Source organism: Rhinopithecus roxellana, chromosome 8 (genome assembly GCF_007565055.1).
Source record: "Rhinopithecus roxellana isolate Shanxi Qingling chromosome 8, ASM756505v1, whole genome shotgun sequence".
Classification (NCBI taxonomy): Eukaryota; Metazoa; Chordata; class Mammalia; order Primates; family Cercopithecidae; genus Rhinopithecus; species Rhinopithecus roxellana.
Genome location: NC_044556.1, coordinates 78,310,897 through 78,326,042, shown reverse-complemented (window position 1 = coordinate 78,326,042; position 15,146 = coordinate 78,310,897). Strand labels below are relative to the sequence as shown.

Below are 15,146 nucleotides of genomic sequence, written 5' to 3'. Positions count from 1 at the left end.
GCCAATGAGTTTGATGACCTCCAACCTCAGAATATTTTTATTTTATGACCTTTTGGAGAATGACAAAGGAATTGACAAAAGGGAAAGAGAAGTTCATTCCTAGTGCCAAAAGTGCAAGGGAGTTGGAATAAATGAGGAATGAATAGATGAAGAGAAATGGAAAGCATGAACCCGAAAGCCTGGCTAACTAGTTTTTTTTTTTTTTTTTTTTTTTTTTTTATGTGAAAAGTGGTAGAACAAAATCCTATACCATCTCAAAGGCAGAAGTTAGGAAGTAAAGGGCAGGAGGTGGGTGCAAATGATCCACACATATTTTGGTTGTACAAGGAGGTGCTAAGTGTAAAATTGCACAAAAGGACACAAGAATATAGTTGGCTTTGCTGCTGCAGTGGCAAGTGAGCACTTTGATGCATTGAATCTATGTGACAACAGGCATGTAATCCTCTGAATGCTCTATGATGTCTGGAAGGGTTGCAGCTGTCATTGTTAAGAAGAAAACAATCTTAATACTAGCCAGTGTTGAGGCACACTCGTGTAGCCCAGAGAATGGTGAAAAACATCATTTATTTCCTCTCAGGTTGCCTCCCAGTGCAAGCAGAGCTAGCATCAAATGGGCATTTTGGAGTTCTCAGTCGTTTCTAGTCTGTCTTCCTCATTTTTTCCTACCTCTCTCTACTGCCTACCTCAGTGTCATCTTCATGCATGCACCCTGGATACTGAATCCATCCTGGTGATGCTCTGTAAGATCAAGTTTGGGAACACTGTCTATGACACTGAGTCCTTCAAATTCTCCTAGACATGGGCTGAGAGTTTTTAGATTATTCCAATAGTTTCAATATTTATAGGCTCTTATAGAATTTTTTTTTTTTTTTGCCTTTTTTTGGAGAAAGATTTCTCTCAGGAAAAATGAATTGAAGGAACAGAAGGAGTGAGTGATCAGAAAACCCTGTACAACCATACCAATTCCCAGAAAGAGCTTACTACATGTGAGTGACTATTTTAACAGTTGATATGGGCTCTTTCATTGCCAGAGAAGGATGGATAAGAGTCTGAATTCCAGGCAAAGGCGATGGCATTAGGAGAGGCATTGGCTTAAAAAATAGCACAATGGATTATAAGCAGTTGAGTGTTACTGGAGCATAAAATGTGAGGCAGGGACTGTGGAAAGTTGAGATTGGAGACCCAGTTCTTGGAAGGCTTTGCCATTTTAACAAGGTTTTAATGCATAATGTTCATTAGGCCCCTGGGACCTATTAAAGATTTTAAGCTGATGAGTGGGTATAGTCTTATTTCAATTTCTGGGTAAGTAGATCTGACAGCTGGATAGAGGATGGATTTGAAGCGGAAAAAATTGAGAAGCAGGAAAACTAATTAGGACACTGTTATAATTCTTTAGGCAAATAATGATGAAAACCTAACTAGGAGAGGTAAGATTAGAGAAATATTTAGGAGAATAGGTGTGAAGATATTTTAGCTAATGGGGCTGTCTTCATCAGTTTAGGCTGCTGTAATAATACCATAGGCTAAATGGCTTAAATAAGAAACATTTATTGGTCACAGTCCTGGAGTCTGGGAAGTCCAAGATCAAGGTGCTGCCAGATTCAGTGTCTAATGAGGGAGTGCTTCCTGGCTTGTGGACAGCCACCTTCTCATATCATCACATGGCCAGGATAGAACAGCTCTCGTCTCTTTCTCTTCTTGTAAGGGCACTAATCCCATCTTGGGGGCTCTACCCTCAAGACCTTATCTAAACCTAATTACCTCCCAAAGCCTCAACCTCAGAATACCATCCCACTGGGAGTTAGGTTTTCAACATATGAATTTTGGCAGATCACAAATATATAGTCCCTAATGGGCAGCCTAGAAGGAGGAATCAAAGAGAACCCAAGGTTCCTGACCTTGGTGGCACTGAGTATTAGGGGAGACGAAGAAATTAGGATGCAGGAAATGGTGCGAAAGTAGTTCTTGGAGAGTAGGTAGGTTGGGGAGACAACGGACAGACACAGCTGCTCCTGTAAGTTCCTGTAAGTTACAGAGAAACAGCTGCTCCTGTAAGTTCCTCAAGGACTCTCCAGGTTTTTGGGAGCATCCATAAACTACTGAATTATTTTCTCCATTGACCCTAGCCAGCTTGTTCAATGGCAGACTGTCCAGAGTGGTCTTTTAGCTAGTTGCTGGTGAAAGAGCTTACACCAAAAATGGAGAAAAGGGTGCACTATTCCCAGACTGCCTACAGGTTTCTTTGCTTTCCCATTTTTTCTTTTTTTTTTTTTTTTTTTTTTTTTTTTTTTTTTTTTTTTTTTTTTTTTTTTGAGACGGAGTCTCACTCTGTCGCCCAGGCTGGAGTGCAGTGGCCGGATCTCAGCTCACTGCAAGCTCCGCCTCCCGGGTTCACGCCATTCTCCTGCCTCAGCCTCCCGAGTAGCTGGGACTACAGGCGCCCACCACCTCGCCCGGCTAGATTTTTGTATTTTTTGGTAGAGACGGGGTTTCACCGTGTTAGCCAGGATGGTCTCGATCTCCTGACCTCATGATCCGCCCGTCTCGGCCTCCCAAAGTGCTGGGATTACAGGCTTGAGCCACCGCGCCCGGCCAAGATTACTGGGTACTGTGTACGTATACATTTTACTTTCTTGTTCTCTTGCGACTTTCTATACCACTGCACGCAATTGTTACCGTGAAATAAGCATTAAGAGTCTGCGTAGATTACTGGGTACATACACATTTACTTTCTTGTTCTCTCGTGACTTTTGATACCACTGCGCACAACGGTTACTGTGAGATAGACATTAAAAGAGTGCGTATGGCCCGTACGGGGATCGAACCCGCGACCTTGGCGTTATTAGCACCACGCTCTAACCAACTGAGCTAACCGGCCCTGCCCCCATTTTTCTTATGAGTCCTGTTTTTTGCCTTTGTCCCTTGACAGTCTAATGTCTATCTTCCTCATGTAAGAAATAAAAAGCATGCAAAATAATTAAAGGTCTCTGAGTTATTCTTTGACAATATATCATTACATGAAAAAAAATGAAGAGTAACATGCAGAGAATGATGCTACTGATGTTACAAAACCAAAGCCGTATGTTTTTGCAAGTACATAAAACGCAAATGCTTAGGAGGTAGCACACTGATAACAATAATTGTTTTTTTTGGAAATAATTTGGGATTGAGTGGTATCAAATTACATTTAAAATTTACTCTGTTTGAATTTTTACAATAAAAATGTCTAGATATAGTACCCATCTAATTTAAAAATAATTTAAAGGCCAGGCATGGTGACTCACGCCTGTAATCCCAGCACTTTGGGAGGCTGAGCGGGTGGATCACTTGAGCCCAGAAGTTTGAGACCAGCCTGGCCAAAAAGACCATGACCAGCCATGGCAAAAGCCCATCTCTACTACAAATATAGAAATTAGCTGGGTATGGTGGCACACGTCTGTAATCCCAGCTACTCAGGAGACTGAGGCAGGAGGATGGCTTGAGTCTGGGAAATGGAGGTTGCAGTGAGCTGCGATCGCACCACTGCACTCCAGCCTGGGTGACAGAGTGAAACCCTGTCATAAAAAAAAAAAAAAAAAAAAAAAGGCAGAAGACAAAAAAAATTGCACTGAACATTTTAGGAGAATCTGGGAATTTTGCAGAATGGGTCGTGTTCATTCCATTTTATCTTCGAAAAATTATTTTCTAATTTAAAAATTTTTAAATGTATTGTTCATTCCATTTTATCTTATTAGGAGGTTTTGATTGGTCTATGGCCAGCCCACTGTTGCATAAAAAGCCACTGAAGACTTCTGTGTGCCATCCCAGAATGTATCTGGACCCCCACTTCTATCCTGTTCCATTATTGCTTACTCCAGCTGTTCTTAGTTCTCAGGGTTCCTTATTTTGGCCACTTATTTCCACGCATGTTTTCCCAATGGTTGCTTTGATTAATGACCAAAGTGAGATTTGCTCTTTTTGTTTTGATATTGTTGCCTTGTCAGGATACTATGTTTGGTATCTGCTGTCAGTTTTCACGGAAATTTTAAAGACTTTTCTCCTACATTCAACTTTGGGACACTATAGGGTAAGACAAACTTCTGCTTCCTCTAGTGTGCTGAAGGGTAGGACTCATGTTCCCTATGATTCACTCATGTTCTAGGATTATTTCCCATTCCCAAAATGCATGATGCTGTTTATACCTCTGTGAAATAACTGGTGTTTCTTGTCTCATTTTTCCTGTCTAGGATGCCCTTGTCCTGCTAGTCTGCTAGGAGACACCCATCTTGTGTTTTCTTCTCTGTGCAGACTCATGCAAGCATCTGGGAATTGCTTTCTCAGCCTCCATACGTTCTTATACAATCTTCCACAGCAAGTGGCACACCGTTTACACTGATGATTTAATTAGATTTCTGTCTGTCCTGCTAAACTAGGAGCTCCTGAAAGGTGGACCTTGTCTTATTTATCTTTATGCTTTATATTTGTTAAAGTTTAAATCCTACAACTTTGAAAGTTTACCCAGTGGAGAAAAAGGATTCTTGAAAAAATGGTTAGATAAGCGACCATCTTTCATGATAAACGTTACCCTGGCTATATAATATTTTGTGCATAGTAAACTGACTTTTGGCTGGGCACAGTGGCTCATGCCTGTAATCCCACCACTTTGGGAGGCCGAGGCAGGTGGATCACCTGAGGTCAGGAGTTCGAGACCAGCCTGGCCGACATGGCGAAACTCTGTCTCTTCTAAAAATAACAAAAATTAGCTGGGCATGGTAGCAGGTGCCTGTAATCCCAGTTACTTGGGAGGCTGAGGCAGGAGAATTGTTTGAACCCAGAAGGCAGATGTTGCAGTGAGCTGAGATCACGCCATTGCACTCCAGCCTGGGCAACAAGAACAAAACTCCATCTCAAAAATAAATAAATAAATAAATAAAATAAAATAAAAATAAACTGACTTTTTGCTCAATCATTAAATCTATTCTCAATCTGCTTGTGGAGAGTACAGTTTCTTTCAGTATTGAGACTACTTTACTTTTATATATATTAACAGTTGTCACTTAACAGATTTAAAATGAACTGACATTCAAATAGAATTTGAAGAGAGGTAAAAAACAAAAGAAGGAGCTTTCTATGTTTCTGCCACTTAAATTAAGGTAAGGCCTTCTATTTAACATCTATTTTTCCAGTTTCTAAAAAGGGAAGTTGAAAGTAATGACAGAGTGGCTGCCCCAGTGACTGCTTAGAGTGGCTGAATTTTCATCCATCGTTATTGACTGTTAGGTATAATGGATTGAGAAGAGTTCTGACACCATGTCTAGGGTCAGTAGTAAAGAGTATTGCAAGTGATCCATGATGGCTGCTCGAGTGTGGGAATGGCAACTCATGTAATGTGTATTTTCTCACTTTGATATAAGACATTAAAGATTGTGTTTAAGACATTAAAGATTGTGTTATGAGCAAGTCTTTGAGGTCACTCCAGTGCTAGCGTGATGAAATATTCTGTCATGAGATAATCACAACAACCCCACTTACGTATCATCTTTTTTATACAAGTGAATAAAGTAAAATTAGGGGGTTAAGAAACTTGCCTGAAGTCAACCAGCTATTATTGAGCAGAGCTGGGATTTCAGCCTAAGTGAATTTGATTTCAGAAAGCATGAAGTCATTTTTTAGATGGCAGAACTAATATTAGTTCAAATTGCCAGAAAATTCCATAGATAAATTGTGACTTTTTGCTAAACCTTGAAGAATGTTTGGTATTAAATAGGTGGAAAGAAAGGAGTTTCTCAACAATGTCTGGACAGTTGAAAAAAAGAAAAGAAAGGAGATAAGGGAACAGCATGAGCAAAGGGGAAAAGATGGGAATGAGTGTTTAATAGACTGAGTTAGCTGTACCAGCTGGAAAAGCAGTAAGAATGCTCAAAGTGTGACTGTGGAGTGCTTTGAATGTCAGACAGAGTACAGATATCACTGTACAAACTGTGATAAATCACAGTACATTACTGATAAAAGCAATCTTTTAGGAAGATTAAACTGAGGTTGGGCCATTGTGGACAGGATTGATGGGAGTGATGAGAGATGAAGTTAGATTAGTTCGAAAGTTACTGCTATAGCCTAAAGATTTAGAGCATAGATAATTATAGTGCATATTTTTTCTCAAACAATTTTTATCTGCAGGCATTGAACTAAGCACTTTACATTTATTATCTCAATTAATCCTCACAGCAGCATTATGAGGAGAGTAACATGATATTCTTTTTACTCTGAGGAAACAGATTCAGAGACCCCCAGGTCACAAAGTTAGGGATGGAGTTTATCTTCAAATCCTGGGTCATCTGATTCCACAGCACTACATCGCCCTGCTTAGAATAAGTAAGTGCGGAAAACACCTGCGTGTGAGTATTGAGAAAGAAGAAATGGATTGATAATTGACTTGATGAGATATTCAAAGCAGTTTGTTTCAAGATTTTGGGCTGTCACCCAGTTTACTTCATAAATCAGGACATATCTACTCACAGATACAATTAGAAAAAGTTTATTTACCCTTATCATATATAACACACTCTGACATTTTCTTTTCTATTTTACTAAAATGTTTTTGGTGGTGATTCACTAAAGATTTTTTAAAATTGTGGTAAAATCCACGTAACATAACATTTACCATCCTAACCATTTTTTAAGTATATAGTTCAGTGATATTCAGCACATTCATGATATTGTGTAATCATCACCACCATCCATTTCCAGAACACTTTTCATCTTGTAAAACTGAAACTATCCGTTAAACAACAATTCCCTATTTCTCTGTCCCCCCAGCCTCAGGAAACCACTGTTCTACTTTATGATTTTGACTCCTCTAACAACATTATGTAAGTGGAGTCATACAGTATTTGTCTTTCTGTGACTATCTTTAAGGCTCATTCATGTAGCATATATCAGAATTTCTTTTTTAAGGCTAATATTTCATTGTATATATTTACTATATTTTACTTATTTGTCTATTAGACGCTTGGGTTGCCTTCATGTTTTAGCTATTGTGAATAATGCTGCTATGAACATGGGTGTATAAATCTTTCTTTGAGACTCTGCTTTCAATGCTTTTGGGTATACTCATTAAAGATTTTACAATCCACTGATAAATGGGCTGTGGCTCCTGGCTGAAAAACTCAGAGCTATAAGCTATGAAAATGATAAAAAATGGAAAATTATTTCTAGTTTTAGTTTGAGTGTTGAAAAGAATGGGTACCACTGATTGATAAACAAGGAGAAATTAGAAAGAGAAGTTACTAGTTTCCTGAGGCTGCTGTAACAAATTGGTATAAACTTGGTGGCTAATACAACAGAAACTAAATTCTCACACTTCTGGAGGCCAGAAGTTCACAGACAGTATCACTGGGCCACAGTTAAGGTGTCAGTGAAAATGTATTCCTCCAGAGACTCTAGGGCAGAATTTTCAGAATTTTTTCTTGCCTCTTCCAGTTTTTTTTTTTTTTTTTTTTTTTGAGACAGAGTCTTGCTCGTTTCCCAGGATGGAGTGCAATGGTGCGATCTAGGCTCACTGCAACCTCCGCCTCCAGGCTTCAAGTGATTCTCCTGCCTCAGTCTCCAGGGTAGCTGGGATTACAGGTGCCCACCACCAGGCCAGGCTAATTTTGTATTTTTAGTAGAGGTAGGGTTTTTCCATGTTGGTCAGGTTGGTCTCAAACTCCCAACCTAAGGTGATCCACCCTCCTGGGCCTCCCAAAGTGCTGGGATTACAGGCATGAGGCACCGCACCCGACCGCCTATTCTTAATAATTATTATCATAAACTGCAACCATGTGTAATCTCCCTCTGCCTTTCTTTCTTAAGGGCACTTGTGATTGCATTTAGGGCCCACCTGGATAATCCAGAATAATTTTTTAATCTCAAGGTCCTAATTTAAGAACATCTGCAAAGTCCTTTTTTGCTATTAGGTAACATTCATAGGTTCCAGAGATTTAGATGTGGATATCTTTCCGGGGGCCATCATTCAATCTACTGCACATGTTGAGAGAAGAGAAAATATAGTGAATTCAGTTTTAGAATGGATTGAATTTCAATTGCCTTGAAAGCCATTAGGAAAACAGTACTTGCATTTACTAATATATAAAAGGTAAGTGTTGTAATTATATATTGAGTGTTTATTAATATCAACATGATAGTTGAAGCTGTGAGAGTATGTGTGCTTATGCAAGTATAAAATGAACTCACCTTCATAAAACATACACTCTTGGATACTGGACAAAGAGTATGCTCAGGTCAGATATCTGGAAAGCAAAGAGAACTGTGTGTCTATCAGGTTATTTATCTATTAGGTAATTATCAGTCTCTCAATCATCTATTCATATATTACCCACCTAGGAAATCACACTACAGTAGTGTAAATGTGGAACCACTTTATACAAGTAGGGCCTAGTACAGGATCTGCCATATAGTAGGTGCTTGACAAAATATATATTGAATGTAGTGCCTCTCAATCTTTCTCAATCTTTTTTTTTTTTTTTTCTTTTTCTTTTTAAGACAGAATCTTGCTGTGTCACTCAGGTTGGAGTGCAGTGGTGCAATCTCCTGGGCTCAAATGATTCCTCCGCCTCAGCCCCTTGGAACAGCTGGGATTACAGGTACGGGTCACCACGCCTGCCCAGAAAGTCTGACTTATTTTCTGTCTCTTCTTGTCCATGGGAAACCTGCATTCAGAATTTGGATGGGAACTTAGAGAGTATACAGTTCTGGTTGTAACTCCTCATCTTTACTGTTCTGGTAACAAAAACAGAGAGGATAAGTGATTTCTCCAGGATGATCTAATGCTCTTTTCACTACATACCTCTGCCTTTTTAGACTTATTTTAAGTCAAGCTTCTTTTGAATTTTTGTGTCAACTTGAAGAAGCTGCACTATTCTTCACTAGGAAGAGATAGTGTTCTAGTTCTTTTCTATCTTGGCATTTATTTTCTTCGAAAGCAAAATGCTTTGTTCCATTAGGACCCAGAGTCATCTATTTAATCAAAGCCTTACAGAGTGGAATGAAGCATTATTCTTGCTTCTGGTCACAACTTTGGAAATGTGTTGTTGCCCTTGTATTTTTTTATTATCACTATGGGGAAGAAGAGGGCTTTTGGAATTTCATAGCTAGGATTAGGGATGCTTGTATATTCTGTAATGCAAAGGACAGTAATGCAAAGGATAGTTTCTTAGAACAAAGACCTCTCTCTCTCTCTCTCTCTCTCTCTCTCTCTTTTTGAGTTAAAGTCTCCCTCTGTCGCCCAGGCTGGAGTGCGTGGCTCAATCTCTGCTCACTGCAACCTCCACCTCCTGGGTTCAAGCAATTCTCCTGCCTCAGCCTTCCAAGTAGCTGGGATTACAGGCAACCCCCACCACGCCCGGCTAATTTTTGTATTTTTAGTAGAGACGGGATTTCACCATGTTGGCCAGGTTTGTCTTGCACTCTTGACCTCAAGTGACCCGCTTGCCTCCGCCTCCCAAAGTGCTGGGATTACAGGCATGAACCACCATACCAGGCCAGAAATATCTCACTTGAAAATAATTAATGGAAGGCCACGTCCTATCCCACCAAAGAGCTATCTTCTATGTATTTGCATTGGAGTAGACTTTTATGACTTCAGATAATCTCCAACTGGCTTTATAATTTTTTAAAAAATGGTGAAAATTGTGAAAGTTGCAGATACCAAGGTGAAATCACTTTTGTCATACTCAGACAAAATAGGACCAGGAAGCCTCCCCCCAAAAAAGGAGGTTCATGCTTACATGTCTGAGATAAGAACTGTTTCCAAGAAGTTTCTAAAAACACTTTCTGTCCTTTATACATCTGCTTTGATAGTTTATCGTTAGGCATTCTTTAGGCCTGCAGGAATTCAGATAAGATGATCTTGGAAGAACACTTGCCCAGTAATGTCATCTCTACCAAAGAAATGACAATACCTCTGCCTCTGGAAACAATGAACTGTTTCTAAGCAGTTTATGTAAATCGTTTTTGCTAATAATAGCTTCCCTTACCCTTCCCAAGCCAAAGGCATTGATGGCTTGCCATTTCATACATTCCAGAATATAATCCTTATTTCTATTTTTGAGTAAACCCAACACAGTTAGAGACAATTTTCTCTAGTGTCTTTTTTTTTAGGTGGACAAAATATTTTGAAGAGTTTAATTCTATCTAGATTATTCAAAACTGGGTTTCAGTAATAAGGTTAGCTCTTTCTGGAAGACACAGACAGCTGTAGCTAGGGGTGAGGATGAAGGGGCGGATATTCTTCAGGATCTGTTGTTATAGGGAGGTCACATTACTTTGAGTAAGGATTGGGTAGTGTTTAGAGGAGCATAATGTAAGGTGACCTTGAACTGGTGGGTAAGAAAAATATGAAGATGAATGTTACTACCACTAATTGAATGTTGAGAATGGCTTTATGTTGTCAGAAAGTACAACATGGATTTACTGACCAGAGTTTGGTCAGAAGTCCATGGATAATTTTGGAAGAATGTATTATTTATAGCACTGCAAAGAAGGGACATTTCATTTAAAAAGCCACCATGAAAACTTTTTTGCTATTGACTTCTGTTTATCAAATAGTTATCTTTGTGCCAAGCACTGTGCTTTACAGAAATTATTTCATTTGGCCCTCTGTTATTTGGCAAATGCAACCTGATAGCAGTAACTTAAGCGTACCCTGAGAATGACCCCATATCGCAGACTCACCTGAATGTGCATTCAGAGTTCCGAGCTAGGGAATCCGAGAGTGGCAGACCTGCAGATTTGTTCCTTGTCTTTGAGGAACATCTGTGCCCCATGTCCATCCTGTGGAACACAGGCCGTCCAGGGGATTGAGGCTCCAAGTTTTGGGCTGAATGAAGATTGGCAGGTGGAAGTTGTTAGGGGAAGGTGCTAAGTGAAAATGCCATGTAAACTGCATGCTTTTTGCAATTGGTTGAAGTTCTTCTGTCCAGCCTGTAGCCACTGTCCTATCCATCCTGCTGCCACTGGGCCATGGGGTTATCCTTTCCAGCCTACTGCCACTGAATTCTCCCCTGTGTGTAAGCCCCAAGTAAAACCTCATATCTCATTTTCTGGCTCTGGGTCTCTTTGTCAGCCTCTTGAACCTGCTGCCATCCCCACTGGAATCGATAGAGGTTTGGCACAGCATCTGTCTGTGGAATCTGGACATTCATTTATGCAGTAATAAGTAATAAGTAGGTAAGTAAAGATTTTTTTGAGCATAGGAATTACAAGATGTGAGTTATGCTTGAGAAAGATTAGCTCTCCCAGGCAGGGCACAGTGGTTCATGCCTGTAATCCCAGCACTTTGGGATGCTGATGTGGGCAGATCACCTGATGTCAGGAGTTTGAGACCAGCCTGGCCACCACGGTGAAACCCAGTCTATACTAAAAATACAAAAATTATTGGATGTGGTGGTGCACACCTGTAATCCCAGCTACTCAGGAGGCTGAGGCAGGAGAATTGCTTGAGCCGAGGAAGTGGAGGTTGCAGTGAGCTGAGATTGTGCCATTGCACTCTAGCCTGGGTGACAAGGTGAGACTCTGTCTCAAAAAAAAAAAAAAAGAAAGATTAGCTATCCCATATTATGTGGGATAGCTAATTAGGTTTATGAGAAACTGGAAGCACTTAGTAGATAATGACTGCAGTTCAGTTGAGACTACAGTCCAGGACAGAAAACAGAATAGTGGCAGTGGAGATGGAGAAGAGGGGGTGAATTTGGCTGTTTGGGTGAGATGAACATAATTAAAGGCCAAGTGAGAATGAGTTTATTTTAGATGGTGGGTTTTGGATGTATTGAGTTGAGGCTGTATCTAATCAACTGGAGATGTTCTCTTTGAATGTAAACTTGTTTGAAATGTTGACTATAACAGGGAAGGGAAGTTCCTAAGTTTAGTCCATCAGACCTCATTCAAACTTGGCAGTGGCGCTCAGTGGAGACAGTGGTTCTGACTTAGGATCCTGTCTACCACTTCTCTGTCTAATTTTCAGCAATTTACTTAGCCACGCAGGTCCTTAACATTCTCAGCTGTAGGATGTTCATAATAGATAGGATAATATATGTGCCTTGGTTAAAATGGGTGTTCAATAAATGATAATTATTGTTCTTGCTATACTTTATTTGCCTTCTTCATTCTCATTTTCTCATGAATATACAGTGGAGTTTTCCAGTGGCTACCTGAGGTGTTACATTATGTCACAAAAGATTGAATGCAGAAGGAGATATGAGAATCCTACTGTCTTCTATTAAGCCACACATTAAAGAGATTTGCAGCAGTTTAAACAATGATACTTTTTCTTTTCTTTTTTTAGACTAGTCAAGTGCTATACATTTTCATTAAATTTTTTATTGTTGAAAAACAATCATATAAACAATAGAAAAGATACTGTGTTAACATGTAACTATTATTGTCACTTAAAAACAAATTTATGATTATTTAACTTTTTCTGTTAATTTTTAATACAAAAAATATTCATAGATATCACCCACATAAAGAAGCATCTCTGATGTACATAATAATCTTTGAAAGTTGTGAAGGAACCCTGAAATAAGAAAAGTTTGAGAACTGCTGATATAGAGGCATGAGAGGGGTAACCAGTAGGGTAGCTTTAACTTCTTAGGATCTAAGCTCCACTAAACTAATTTTAATAAAATTGGTCTCCTTTGTGACAACTGACGAGTTGATGAAGAGTCTGGTAGAGGTGATCTGGAAGGGAATGATAAGGTGGAATTATAGCTGGGGACATGGAGAGAAATGATAGCTTAGAAAGGGTGGTGTTTTATTTATTTATCTATTGATTGATTGAGATGGAGTCTTGCTCTATTGGCCAGGCTGGAGTGCAGTGGTGTGATCTCCGCTCACTGCAACCTCTGCCACCCGGGTTCAAGCAATTCTCCTGCCTCAACCTCCTGAGTAGCTAGGATTACAGGTATGTGCCACCACATCCAGCAAATTTTTGTATTTTTAGTAGAGACAGGTTTGCATAATCTTGGCCAGGCTGGTCTTGAACTCCTAATCTTGTCATCCACCCCACTTGGCCTCCCAAGTTGTTGGGATTACAGGTGTGAGCCACTGAGCTTGGTGAAAGGGTTGTTTTAGACAGAGCTAGCCTCTCTCCCCATTCAGTTCTTCCCACTATGTCGTACCACAAGAGTGCTTTAGTATGTAGGATTCTAACAATATAGTCAAAGAATTCTTGTTTTATAGACATATCATACTTTTGGCATGCAATGGGGACAGTTCCTGGAAAGGGTCTGTTATCTGCAGAAGGCTATTTCACCACTTGAGGCTTTGAAGAACTGAAGATCAGCTGACTTAGTTTAAAACTATTCATGTTCCCAGCAGCTTCAGGATAGCAGACCAACTCTGGGTCATCTTTATTTAAAGCCTCTCTTTAAAATCCTGTAGAGAGGGGCTGTTGTTAATTGTGACTAGTTCTTTAAGAGAAAGAGTAATGTGAGGCCGGGCGCGGTGGCTCAAGCCTGTAATCCCAGCACTTTGGGAGGCCGAGACGGGCGGATCACGAGGTCAGGAGATCGAGACCATCCTGGCTAACACGGTGAAACTCCGTCTCTACTAAAAAAAAATGGCGAGGTGGTGGGTGCCTGTAGTCCCAGCTACTCGGGAGGCTGAGGCAGGAGAATGGTGTAAACCCGGGAGGCGGAGCTTGCAGTGAGCCGAGATCTGGCCACTGCACTCCAGCCTGGGTGACAGAGCGAGACTCCGTCTCAAAAAAAAAAAAAAAAAAAAGAGTTTGAAGGCCGGGCGCGGTGGCTCAAGCCTGTAATCCCAGCACTTTGGGAGGCCGAGACGGGTGGATCGCGAGGTCAGGAGATCGAGACCAACCTAGCTAACACGGCGAAACCCCGTCTCTACTAAAAAATACAAAAAACTAGCCGGGCGAGTTGGCGGGTGCCTGTAGTCCCAGCTACTTGGGAGGCTGAGGCAGGAGAATGGCCTAAACCCGGGAGGCGGAGCTTGCAGTGAGCTGAGATCCGGCCACTGCACTCCAGCCTGGGCGACAGAGCGAGACTCCGTCTCAAAAAAAAAAAAAAAAAAAAAAAAAAAAAAAAAAAGAGAAAGAGTAATGTGATGGTGTTGCTTTCTCTGTTCTCTCTTTAAAAATGGTTTCAAGAATTTACTGGTGTTGATTGATAACCAGCATTCACAGGTCAAGGCATGGGTCATAATCTATTTTCCAGTCTGCATATGTTGAAAGTGCCTTCGCAAAAAGTTAATAACTGAGGAAATTATGACAGTAAATGAGATCAGACCTAACTGGCTCCATCTTGCTTCTAATCTTTAAGCTGTCCTTGTTCATTTCTGGGCATAGGCCAAACTAATTTTGGAATGGAATCCAGTTCACGTTTTGACTCTGAAACAAAATTGGTAATAGCCCCTTCCTGAATAGACCCCCTTCTTGCCTGGGGACCAGTCTGCTTTTGCAGGACCAACAAATTAGCTACAACATTAGAAATTATGGTTTAGGGGTCATGCAGCCTCTGGCTCCAAGAGTCTAAACCTCCCCTAATTGCTCCTGGGGATAACATCACTATTGGAAAACCTAAGATCAGTGCTTGAGATATTTTGCAGACCCTGGACTTGGTGGATCAGCTGATACCACCCAGACCGGTAATCGGGCTTACCCAGTTCTGCCATCCCACCCAGGAACAGAAGACAGCAAGAAAACCTCACTTCGACCCCCCGTGATTCCATCTCCGACCTGACCAATCAGCACTCCCACTTCCCAAGCCCCTACCTGCTAAATTATCTTTAAAACTTCTGATCTCCCAATCCTGAGGAGACTGTGTTGAGTAATAATAAAACTCCGGGCTGGGTGCCATGGCTCACGCCTGTAATCTCAGCACTTTGGGAGGCTGAGGCAGGCGGATCACTTGAGGTCAGGAGTTCCAAACTAGCCTGGTCAACATGGTGAAACCCTGTCTCTGCTAAAATACAAAAATTAGCCAGGCGTGGTGACGGGCGCCTGTAGTCCCAGCTACTCGGGAGGCTGAGGTAGGAGAATCGTTTGAACCCGGGAGGGGGAGGCTGCAGTGAACTGAGATCACGCCACCGCACTCCAGCCTGGGCGACAGACGGAGACTCCGTCTCAAACAAAACAAACAAACAAACAAAAC

At 40.9% G+C, this 15,146-nt stretch overlaps 1 non-coding gene across 1 annotated transcript; it reads right to left on the bottom strand.

Moving 5' to 3' along the window:
* Positions 1 to 2,804: 2,804 nt before the first annotated feature.
* On the bottom strand, positions 2,805 to 2,878 carry TRNAI-AAU. Its single transcript has one exon. It is a non-coding gene; the product is annotated as a tRNA-Ile (tRNA).
* Between the last annotated feature and the right edge of the window lie 12,268 nt (positions 2,879 to 15,146).